We start from the raw sequence: 11,137 nt of genomic DNA on the forward strand, positions 1-11,137 counted from the left end.
GAGTGAGTTGTGATCTCAATTCCTTTTGCATTAGAATTAGTGAGTATTAATTGCTTTATATAAACTGTCTTCAAGAGTTTCCCATATCTGATTCTGTAAACACAGATTATTCCTGCACTTTTAAAAACTAATCTTAAAGTACTTAAGAAGCTATAACAACAATCAATTTGGGGATGCTGAGTGGGAAGAGTGGAATTCACAAGCATAAAATATGTCTTCTATCTTCCAAGAGTATACAGTTTAAGTGATAGGTTAATCACTCCATAAAATAATTAGAAAACATAACATAGAAAGCATAAACAGTATGATTTGCTATTAAATTTTGTGGAAGTTAAGATAAGTTCAGTATGGGTAAAACCTGTTGGGGAAGGTTGGCTGGTCTTTGCTCAACAGACAAATTTGGTTTTGGTAGTATTCCCAATGGGTAAAACATGTCCCACTGGAGGCATGCAAGGTTATTTTTGGTGGTACAAGGAATTGCTGTTTAAACATTTTCAAGTTACACATTTGTTTTTAGGCTTTAAATGTAATAAAATTAGCACTTCTCATCTATGATTTCATTCATAATACTACTTAGGATGAGGCTAAAGTAGGTAGCTAAGTTTTAAAAAGTGTGATTAAACAACACACATACAAATAATAATATAGAGGGTAAGTAGACATAGCAAAAACAATGGAGAGACATATGCATATCTGAAATTTGGCAAATACCAGCTTAAAGAGAAAGAGGAAGTCAAGGGACTCTAGGAGAGAGAAGAAATATTGCCAAGCATGTAAATGAAGAGTAAACATACTATTTGTGTGATAGTGAGAACAAAATTTTGACTAAAGCATAGGGCATGCTAGGGAAGAGCAGGGAAGAAACTCAGAGGGTGAAACCATATAAAGAAGCACTTCAGAGTATAGAAGCCATAGGATATAGGAAATCATTGACGAGCTGAGAGAGGGAGATTAAAAACTCTTATTTATTGTGTACTGTCTATGTACTAGTCACCATTCTAGGCAATTTACACACATCCTCTCACTTAATCCTCAGAAATATCCTAAGGAGTAGGGACTAATATTATGTCCTATCCTACTTACAAGCAAATTAAAACACAGAGAGGGTAATTAAGTTCCCTAATATCATACAACAAATAAGTGAGAGAGGCAAGATTCAGACCCAAGTATGTCTGGCTCCAGAGCCCAACCTCTTTTCTTCCACTCCATGAAGGGTTGCTGAGACAAAGATGCACAGAATGCATTGGAGAAGAGATGAAACAGGAGGTGGAGAGCCCTGTTGAAGGAAATGCCAATAATTTAAATTTAAGGTAATAAGAGCATGGATTAGGGCAGTGACAGTAAGAATGAAGATAAAGAGTAATTTCAAAAGAATTAGTTTTCTTAAAAGAGCACTTAAAACTGTAATCAGTAAAATGAAAGGGGAAACGAATCTTCACAAGTAGGAATAAATTAGTCTTTGAAGGGGTTTAATTTTTGCATATTTTTCACTAAAACGTGTTTGAGTCACACACTAAAGTATCTTTTTTCAATGAGAAAACCTTACTTTGTAACTAGAAGAGGAGTTAATTTTCCTGAACCCTAGAGGCTTGTTTTGGAGACAGATATTAGCACAGAGCAACTTCTTGAGACCCCCTGTGAGGCACCTACAGTCTTGAAGAGGGAAATGGTTAGTCTCACAGGATGTGAATTTCTAAAGAAATGTATTTCAGAAAATTTCCATAAGAAGAGAGTTCCTTCAGCTAACTGGCTGGTTGTATATACATATTGTGAATTAACATGAATGGTAAGCTTTCCCAAAATTCTTGGTCATCTATTTGGTTTCTATATAGTCAAAGCCATGAACAATGGGCAAGAAGACAAGAGATGAGGAAGGGTATTTCTTCTCTAGGTTTCTTATTTTGGGTTCTTTGCTATGAGGTTTACTAACTTTATAAATATCACTAGGACTGACCATTGAGAACATGATGGAATAAGTGAAGGCTATATTTGTGCCCTACCTTCCTTTTCTGGCCTTTTTGTTCAGCTTTCTCTCCTAGGGTGGGGTGCTTTTCCAGACCCTCTGGGTTCCTGTTGTCACAAAAGAATTTGATTTGATTATATCTTTAATACTAAAACAGGAAGAGTTCTTAGGACTTGGGCACTGCAAACACATGAGAATGGATTCCAAGTGTCTGGAATTTCAGGCATTGACAAGCAACAAAGATTCCTCAAATCAGCAATTAAATCAAAATCCTCAAATAAGCAATTCTCAAGCTTTTTGTCTCAGACAACTTTACACTCTTAAAACTTATTTAGGATCCCAAAAAGCTTTTGCTTATATGGCTTGTATCTATTGTAAATAACTAATAGACAAAAGCTTCAATTAAATAGAGTTTGGAGTCCAGAAGGTGGAGCTCTCATGCTCTGCAACTGCAACTGAGCCCAGCAGGAAGAAGAAAGACTCCTCTTCTTTCCTGGCAAGTACTCAGTGAATGAAAAGCCATGGATTTGTTGTTTACTATGGCCCTCTCAACTTTCTTTTCCTCTCTAAAAAACACTCTCCTTCCCTTTCTGTGTGGGGACTTGCACTTGGCTTATCATGCTTACAGACCCCAAATTGCAATTCTCTGTTGATACTGATAAACCCATTTTGCTGGAGAAATATCTGGCAGTCTATTTGTTTCAAGTCAGCGTTATCTATATTTCCCATATTAGGCATTTAAAATTGATGGCATAGAAAACAAACTTATGGTTACCAAAAGGAAGAGGGTGTGGGGAAGGCACAAATCAGGAGTATTGGACTATCAGATACAAAGTACTATACATAAAATAAATAACAAGGATTTTCTGTATAACACAGGAAACTATATTCAATGTCTTTTAATAACCTATAATGGAATATAATCTGAAAATTATAACTGAATCACTTTGCTATACACTTGAAACTAAAACAATATTGTAAATCAACTGTACTTCGATAAAAGTTCTAATTTATTAATCCACTTAAAATAATAAATACATTGTATGTTAACATAAATAGCATATATTTTATGAGATATAACTAATTTACTAAAAAATAGTGAGAAGAGTGACATTGTTTTACATTTTTGCAAACCTCTTTAACAGAACAAAGCTGGATTCTCATATATTTATTTTTGCATTCAATCTGTTGTGATATATTGTTTCAGTTGTAATTTAGGGGAAAAAATATGATCTCATGTGTATGAGATGGAAAAAGGTGAGCATTTTAATAATCCTTTCATTTGAGTGTACCTATTCTTTGTTACAACACGAAAACTAAACTAGTAGTAGCCTTTTACAGGATAATTGCAATGTGGATTCTGAAAGCACATCAAGGAACTTTTCCTACTCTGTTTTATTAAAATTCATTGATTTATCTTGCATTTTGAATTGGTCTTTTAGTCGTGCATTATTTGTAACCACTTGCATTGGTCTCTTGGAACATATTGGTTCATGGAGTTATGCTACTCTTGATACAGTTCACTATACAGAATCAAAAATACACCACATCTGCTACAATCACCACCGGTTTCATCAGAAAAGTCTGTAAGTAATAGGAAGCTGTCAAGTACATGATGATGGCTGCAAGTTGTCCAATTTCTAATTTACTTGAAAACTCAAGTTTTAATATTGGCAACAAATACTTGTCAGTTGTTTTTCCTTGAAGCCACATGTTTACTTTGATCATTTCTAAGAAATGTCTGTCAAATACCCAAATCTGAACAACTATAATTTCTTTCAAGTAAAAATTGTGTTCCATGAAAAAGTATCTAGTTCAACATAAACCTTAAATAATTTACAAGTGCTTTTCTTTGAGACAACCATTATATTTCAATGTGCAGCAGAAGTACTTTATTTATACTTCCTATTTTTTACACAAAACATTAAAAGACTTGTACTCAAGGGTCAAGATTTAATAAAATTAATATTTTTTTGTTGTTGCATCAAGGACATTCTTAAGTGAAACTGCTTTTTCTACCCATAAATGTATGGCAGTGAAGAATACTAGAATACTTTGATACAACTGCTTTGATTTATATTAAGGCATCAGTATTTTTGCCCTCCATATGTTTTGTACCATCAGTGCAAATGTCAATACAGTGAAAAAGTAAAAATATCTTAGTATTGTTATAAAAATAGTTTTGACCTTGAGGGCCCACTGAAAGAGTCTCAGCACCTCCAGGGATCTGTAGACCACACCTTAAGAATCTTTGTCTCAAATCATGTTTCATAGGGATTCATAAGGGATTGTTAAAAAATTCAGTCAAAATGTTATGACTAAATTACTATAGACATTGTTAAACATTCATACTGGGAATCAACTGATAACATCTATATCATATTATTCTAGCATTAACATGAAAGTTACATATTCTCTGTAGAGCCTTTTTGGCTGTCTTCAAATGTATTCTCTATGCTATCTCCTCTGTCTTTACTATCCTTTATTCATTTGAATTCAGAGTACTTTCCTTTATTCATTTGAATTCAGAGTAGCTATGTTAATTGAGCATTCACTAATTGCAAGACCCTGTGCTAGGTTATGTTTGGGTGGATTCAGTGATGAATAAGACAAGTCCTTGCTCTTAAGGAATTTAAAATCTAATTTAGAATGTTACGGATGTATATACTTAGCACTAGAATACAATGCAGGCTGAGATCAGATTTACTCAGCTTCCCTCCTTCAGAGGCAACTACCATATTTAGGTTCTTATTTATGCTTTCACAGATAATCTATGCACATACAAGCACATACATATATATGTTTTCTCTCATTTTTAATACAAGAAAGCAGTAAATTACATACATTCATCTGCACCTTGATTTTCCACTTAGTAAATTATCTTAGACATAATTGCCTATCTGTAAAAATAAGGAGGTACCAATAATTTTTGACAATTTTGACTGTCTGATAATTAATTTAATTCTTCTCTACTGGTGGTTTAGGTGGTTTATAATTTTTTGCTGTTGAAAATTTTTTCTGTAAGTAATGTCATTTTACATGTGGCATTTTCAACATATGAATTTATAAAGCAACATAGAGTGGTTTGGGTTTGAATCCTAGCCCTCCTACTTACTAGCTGTGTGACCTTAGGCAAGTTTCTTAACCTCTCTGAGCCTATTTCTTCATCTTAAAAGGAACACAAGTTAATGTATATGAAAAACTTATAGTAGTATCTGACATATAGTAAACATTCAATACATGTAAATTATTATTTTTTAACCTTCATTGGACCAGTGAAGCCATGGAAGTTATCTTTAACATTTGTGTGTATATGAAATTTTCTAGAAGAGAATTCAAAGCTTCCATCAAATTCTGAAAGAAGTATGGGATCTCCCCAAAAATGTAAGAAGTACTACTGGGAATAATAATAATAATAATAATAGCTACTGGGTAAAATACTTTAGACTACCTCCTCTTACAACACTAGCCCCTTTTGCATCATAAATCCTATCTCAATTCTTTCAATGAATAAATGCCTAATATATAAAGTATTTTACATCCATTATCTGTAATCCTCACAACAATATTGCAAGATAGGAATTTCTATTTTACACATGAGGAAACTGACATTCAAAGAAGTTAATTAATGAACCTAAGATTAAATGACTGGCAAAGACAGTATTTGAACTCAGTATAGCCTGGCTCCAAAGTTATTTCAATTATATACTGCTAACCTTTTTTCTTCCTCGCTTGAATAATTCCACTTTCTTTATGCCAACAACATTCTCTGTGCTCATTCTACAAATCAAATCCCCAAAATCTGGCTTCTACTCCCTCTCCTGTTCTAAAATTTGTCTATTAAAATTTGTCAAATGCATCATAATCATCCATTCTGATGGATCGTTCTTCAATATCTTATTGAACTCTCTGACATTTGACATGGTTAACCAGTATGAAGACACCATGGACAAGAAATTAGGTCTAGGTTCAGATAGATCTACGTTCAAATCCTTTGTTGCCACATATTAGCTGGGTTATCATAGATAAGTTATATTACTCATCTGAGCTTCAGTGACTTCATCTATAAAACAGAGATAATTCATTTACTCCTTAGACCGATTCTAAGAATTTAATGTAATGGCTCAATTGCTCATTTAAAGTACCTTAACACATTAAACTTGCAGTAAATGTTAGTTATCATTCTCCATATTTCATGAAATGTTCTCTGTGGTTTGATAACTGCATTATCGAAGCTGCCTTACCTCTCTCATTGCTCTTAAAAAATAAAATCTATTGCTGGTTCTTTTTCCTCCTTCAGGCCTTAAATCTCAGTGTAGAAAAACATACCATCATTAAACCTCTCTTCTTTTCTCTTTACTGCTCCTTGGTAATATCAACAAAATTAAAATCTGTACTCTTATGATAAACACATAACTCCAAAATAGATTTATCAAAATTGTCTACAATATAGTTCCCTCTGAGAGTCAATGCATCCCAAACGGCAGTGAATATGATGCCCTCCATGAGTTTACTCCTTGATTAATATGATATCCTCCAAATTTTCTAGGTTAAAAATCTAAAGTGGTCCTACAGGTAAGGAAGACAAATATGTATGCCTAAAGCTGTGCCTTCTGAAGAAAAATTTCTCCTTCACACAGCAATAGAAATAGACTTCACTGAACTAACTTAGCCAAGTCACTAAAAAAATTAAGCAATCAAACAAACAACAAGGCCCAAGGAGGAGGTCATTTCAGCATCTGGAATTGCTGTAACATATTATTTAAAGTTGTTCAGTTTAAAAAAATTATGATACAAGCAAAGAAACAAGAAAATGTGTCCTATAAATAGTAAAAAGAACAAGCAATGGAAATTTCCTTTGAGGAAAGCAAGATGTTGCACTCAGCAGATAAATATTTCAAAACAGCTATTATAAATATATTCAAACAACTAAAGGAAAACATTTTGAGAGAATTGAAGGAAAGTGTGACGACTTTCCTTCTATCATAAGATAGAGAAAATCAGTAAACTGTTGAAATTATATTAAAAATGAAAATTCTGGAGATAAAAACTGCAATAACAAAAAGAAAAAAAATCACTACAGAAGCTCAAAAATATATATGAACTGGCAGAGAAAGGAATAAGTAAAACTGAAGATAGATTGATAGATATTATGCAATCTGAAGAACAGAGAGAAAAAAGGAGGATAAATGAATGGAGCCTCAGAGAAATATGGGATATTAAGTGCATGACACATAATTAAATACAAGAAACAAAGATGAAAGATAAAGGGGCAAAAGCTTATTCAAAGAAACAATGAATGAAAATGTCCTAAACTTGATGAAAAATATCAATCTACACATTTAAGAAGATTGATTCATTCTAAGTACAATAGATTCAAAATGGCAGAATAAGGACCTCCTAAAGTGCTCTCCTGGATAAAAGCAATAAGAACATTGGAAAAAGTGTCAAAACCAACTTTTTCAGTACTCTGGAAATTGACTAAAGACTTGCAACAATCCATGGAATATTTCTTAGAGAAAAATGGCTAACTCTTGTGAAGAATAGTGTGCTTTCTGATGTTTTAATTTGCTCTATTTCTGTAACTCTTTCCCAAGACCTGCAGCACCTTTGACAACCAATAACCTGGAACCACAGTGGAAACCAGCAGCCTGGCCACTACTAGAAAGGTCAAGCTAAGGTTTGGGTCCTTCCAAAGCCACATTCCCAGAGAATTATTACTATTGGATCTGTCTGGATATTACCTGGAAAATGCCACCAGCAGGCTTGTTTAAACTGACCTGGAGATCTCCCAGTGTGAACATCATTTTCCCTGGAACAGTTTTTCAGAAATATTAGCAGTAGTTATTTAAGAACACATGTGCCTCAAATGGGAAATATCAACTGGGAGAGACAATAACCTAATCATATGGAATGGTAAGTCCAAAAGGGACTTTGAAAAGTTCTAGAAATCTAGCACTATATTTCTCAAAATCTAGAAGTATACACATGTGTAGATCTATGTGCATGCCCAGAGCTGTGCACAAGCTCAAGAAAGACCTGAGAAGACAATGAGCTCTCACCTCTGATAAAACTTAAAACTCTGGGGGATTGGGAGAAAGATGACGGAAGAGTAAGACATGGAGATCATCTTCCTCCCCACAGATATATCAGAAATACATCTACACATCAAACTACTCCTATAGAACACCCCCTGAAAGCTGGCAGAAGACCTCAAAACTCCCAAAAGGCAAGAAACTCCCCCACGTACCTGGTTAGGGCAAAAGAAAAAAGAATAAACAGAGACAAAAGAATAGGGATGGGACCTGCACCAGTGGGAGGGAGCTGTGAAGGAAGAAAGGTTTCCACATACTAGGAAGCCCCTTCATGGGTAGAGACTGTGGGTGGCGGAAGGGGGAAGCTTCAGAGCCACAGAGGAGAGCACAGAAACAGGCGTGCAGAGGGGAAAATGGAGAGATTCCTGAACAGAGGATAGGTGCCGACAAGCACTCACCAGCCCCAGAGGCTCGTCTGCTCACCCACAGAGACAGGGGTGGGCTGGGAGCTGAGGCTCGGACTTAGGTCGAATCACAGGGGTTGGAGGCATGAACACAGCCTGAAGGGGGCTAGTGTGCCACGGCTAGCTGGGAGGGAGTATGGGAAAAAGTCTGGAGCTGGCGAAGAGGCAAGACACTTATTCTTCCCTTTTTGTTTCCTGGTGTGTGACGAGAGAGGATTAACAGTGCCACTGAAAGGGGCTCCAGACATGGGCGCAAGTTGAGGGAATCAGCCCGGACACCAGGGATGGGCATGAGACACTAAGGCTGCTGCTGCAGCCACGAAGAAGCCTGTGTGCAAGCAGAGGTCACTACCCACACCTCCTCTCCCAGAAGCCTGTACAGCCCGCCAGTGCCAGGGTCCCATAATCGAGGGACAACTTCCCCAGACGAACGTATGGCATACATCAGGCTGATGCAACGTCACGCCAGCCTCTGCCGCTGCAGGCTCGCCTCACATCTGTACCCCTTCCTCCCTCAGGCATGAGTGAGCCAGAGCCACCAAATCACCTCCTCCTTTAACCCCATCCTGTCTGAGCGAAGAACAGACACCCTAAGGCCACCTACATGCAGACACTGGGCCAAATCCAAAGCTGAACCCCAGGAGCTGTGTGAACACAGAAGAGAAAGGGAAATTTCTCCCAGCAGCCTCAGAAGCAGTGGATTAAAGCTCCACAAACTACTTGATGTACCCTGCATCTGTGGAGTACCTGAATAGACAATGAATAATCACCAATTGAGGAGGTGGACTTTGGGAACAGGATATATTATTTTTTCCCTGTTTCCTCTTTTTGTAAGGGTGTATCTGTACACTTCTGTGTGAGATTTTGTCTGTAGAGCTTTGCTTTCACCATTTGTCCAATGGTTCTCTTTGTCCATTTTCGATTTTTTTGCATTTAAAAATTTTTTCTTAATAATTATTTTTTATTGTAATAACTTTATTTTATATTATCTTACTTTATTTTATTTTATTTTGTCTTCTTTCTTTCTTTCTTTCTTTCTTTCTTTCTTTCTTTATTTATTTCTTTCTGTATTTTCTCCCTTTTATTCTGAGTCGTGTGGATGAATGGCTCTTGGAAATCCAGCCAGGAGTCAGTGCTGTGCCTCTGAGGTGGGGGAGAGCCAAATTCAGGACATTGGTCCACCAGAGACCTCCCAGCTCCACGTAATATCAAATGGTGAAAATCTCCCGGATATCTCAAATTCAACATCAACACCCATCCTCACTCAACGAGCAGCAAACTACAGTGCTAGACACCCTAAGGCAAACAACTAGCAAGACAGGAACACAACCCCACCCATTAGCAAAGAAACGGCCTAAAAGCATAATAAGGCCGCAGACACCCCAAAACACACCACCAGACATGGACCAGCCCAACAGAAAGCAAAGATCCAGCCTCATACACCAGAATACAGGCACTAGTGCCCTCCACCAGGAAGCCTACACAACACACTGAACCAACTTTAGCCACTGGGGACAGACATCAAAAACAACGGGAACTATGAGCCTGCAGCCTGCAAAAAGGAGACCCCAAACACAGTAAGATAAGCAAAATAAGAAGACAGAAAAACACACAGAAGATGAAGGAACAAGGTAAAAACCCACCTGACCTAACAAATGAAGAGGAAATAGGCAGTGTACCTGAAAAATAATTCATAATAATGATAGTAAAGATGATCCAAAATCTTGGAAATAGAATAGAGAAAATGCAATAAACATTTAAAAGGACCTAGAAAACTAAAGAGAAAACAAGCAATGATGAACAGCACAATCAATGAAATTAAAAATACTCTAGAAGGGATCAATAGCAGAATAACTGAGGCAGAAGAATGCATAAGTGAACTGAAAGATAAAATAGTGGAAATAGCTAATGCAGATTAGAATAAAGAAAAAAGAATGAAAAGAACTGAGGACAAACTCAGAGACTTCTAAGACAACATTAAACTCACCAACATTCGAATTATAGGGGTCCCAGAAGAAGAAGAGGAAAAGAAAGGGACTGAGAAAATATTTGAAGATAGTTGAAAACTTCCCTAATATGGGAAAGGAAATAGCTAATCAAGTACAGGAGGCACAAAGAGTCCCATACAGGATACGTCCACGGAGAATCATGGCAAGACACATATTAATCAAACTACCAAAATTAAATACAAAGAAAATATATTAAAAGCAGCAAGGGAAAAACAACAAATAACACATAAGGGAATCCCCATAAGGTTAACAGCTGATCCTTCAGCAGAAACTCTATAAGCCAGAAGAGACTGAAAGGACATATTTAAAGTGATGAAGCAGAAAAACCTACAACTAAGATTACCCAGTAAGGATCTCATTCAAATTTGATGGAGAAATTTAAAACTTTACAGACAAGCAAAACATCAGACTTCAGCACCACACTACCAGCTTTAAAAAAAATGCTAAAGGAAATTCCCTAGGCAAGAAACACAAGAGAAGGGAAAGACCTACAATAACAATCCCAAAGCAATTAAAAAAATGGGAATAGGAACATACATATCGATACTTATCGTAAATGTAAATGGAATAAATGCTCCCACCAAAAGAAACATACTGGCTGAATGGATAAAGAAACAAAATCCATATATATGCTGTCTACAAGAGACCCACTTCAGACCTAGGGAC

Source organism: Lipotes vexillifer, unplaced genomic scaffold (assembly GCF_000442215.2).
Source record: "Lipotes vexillifer unplaced genomic scaffold, Lipotes_vexillifer_v1.1 scaffold307, whole genome shotgun sequence".
Lineage (NCBI taxonomy): Eukaryota > Metazoa > Chordata > Mammalia > Artiodactyla > Lipotidae > Lipotes > Lipotes vexillifer.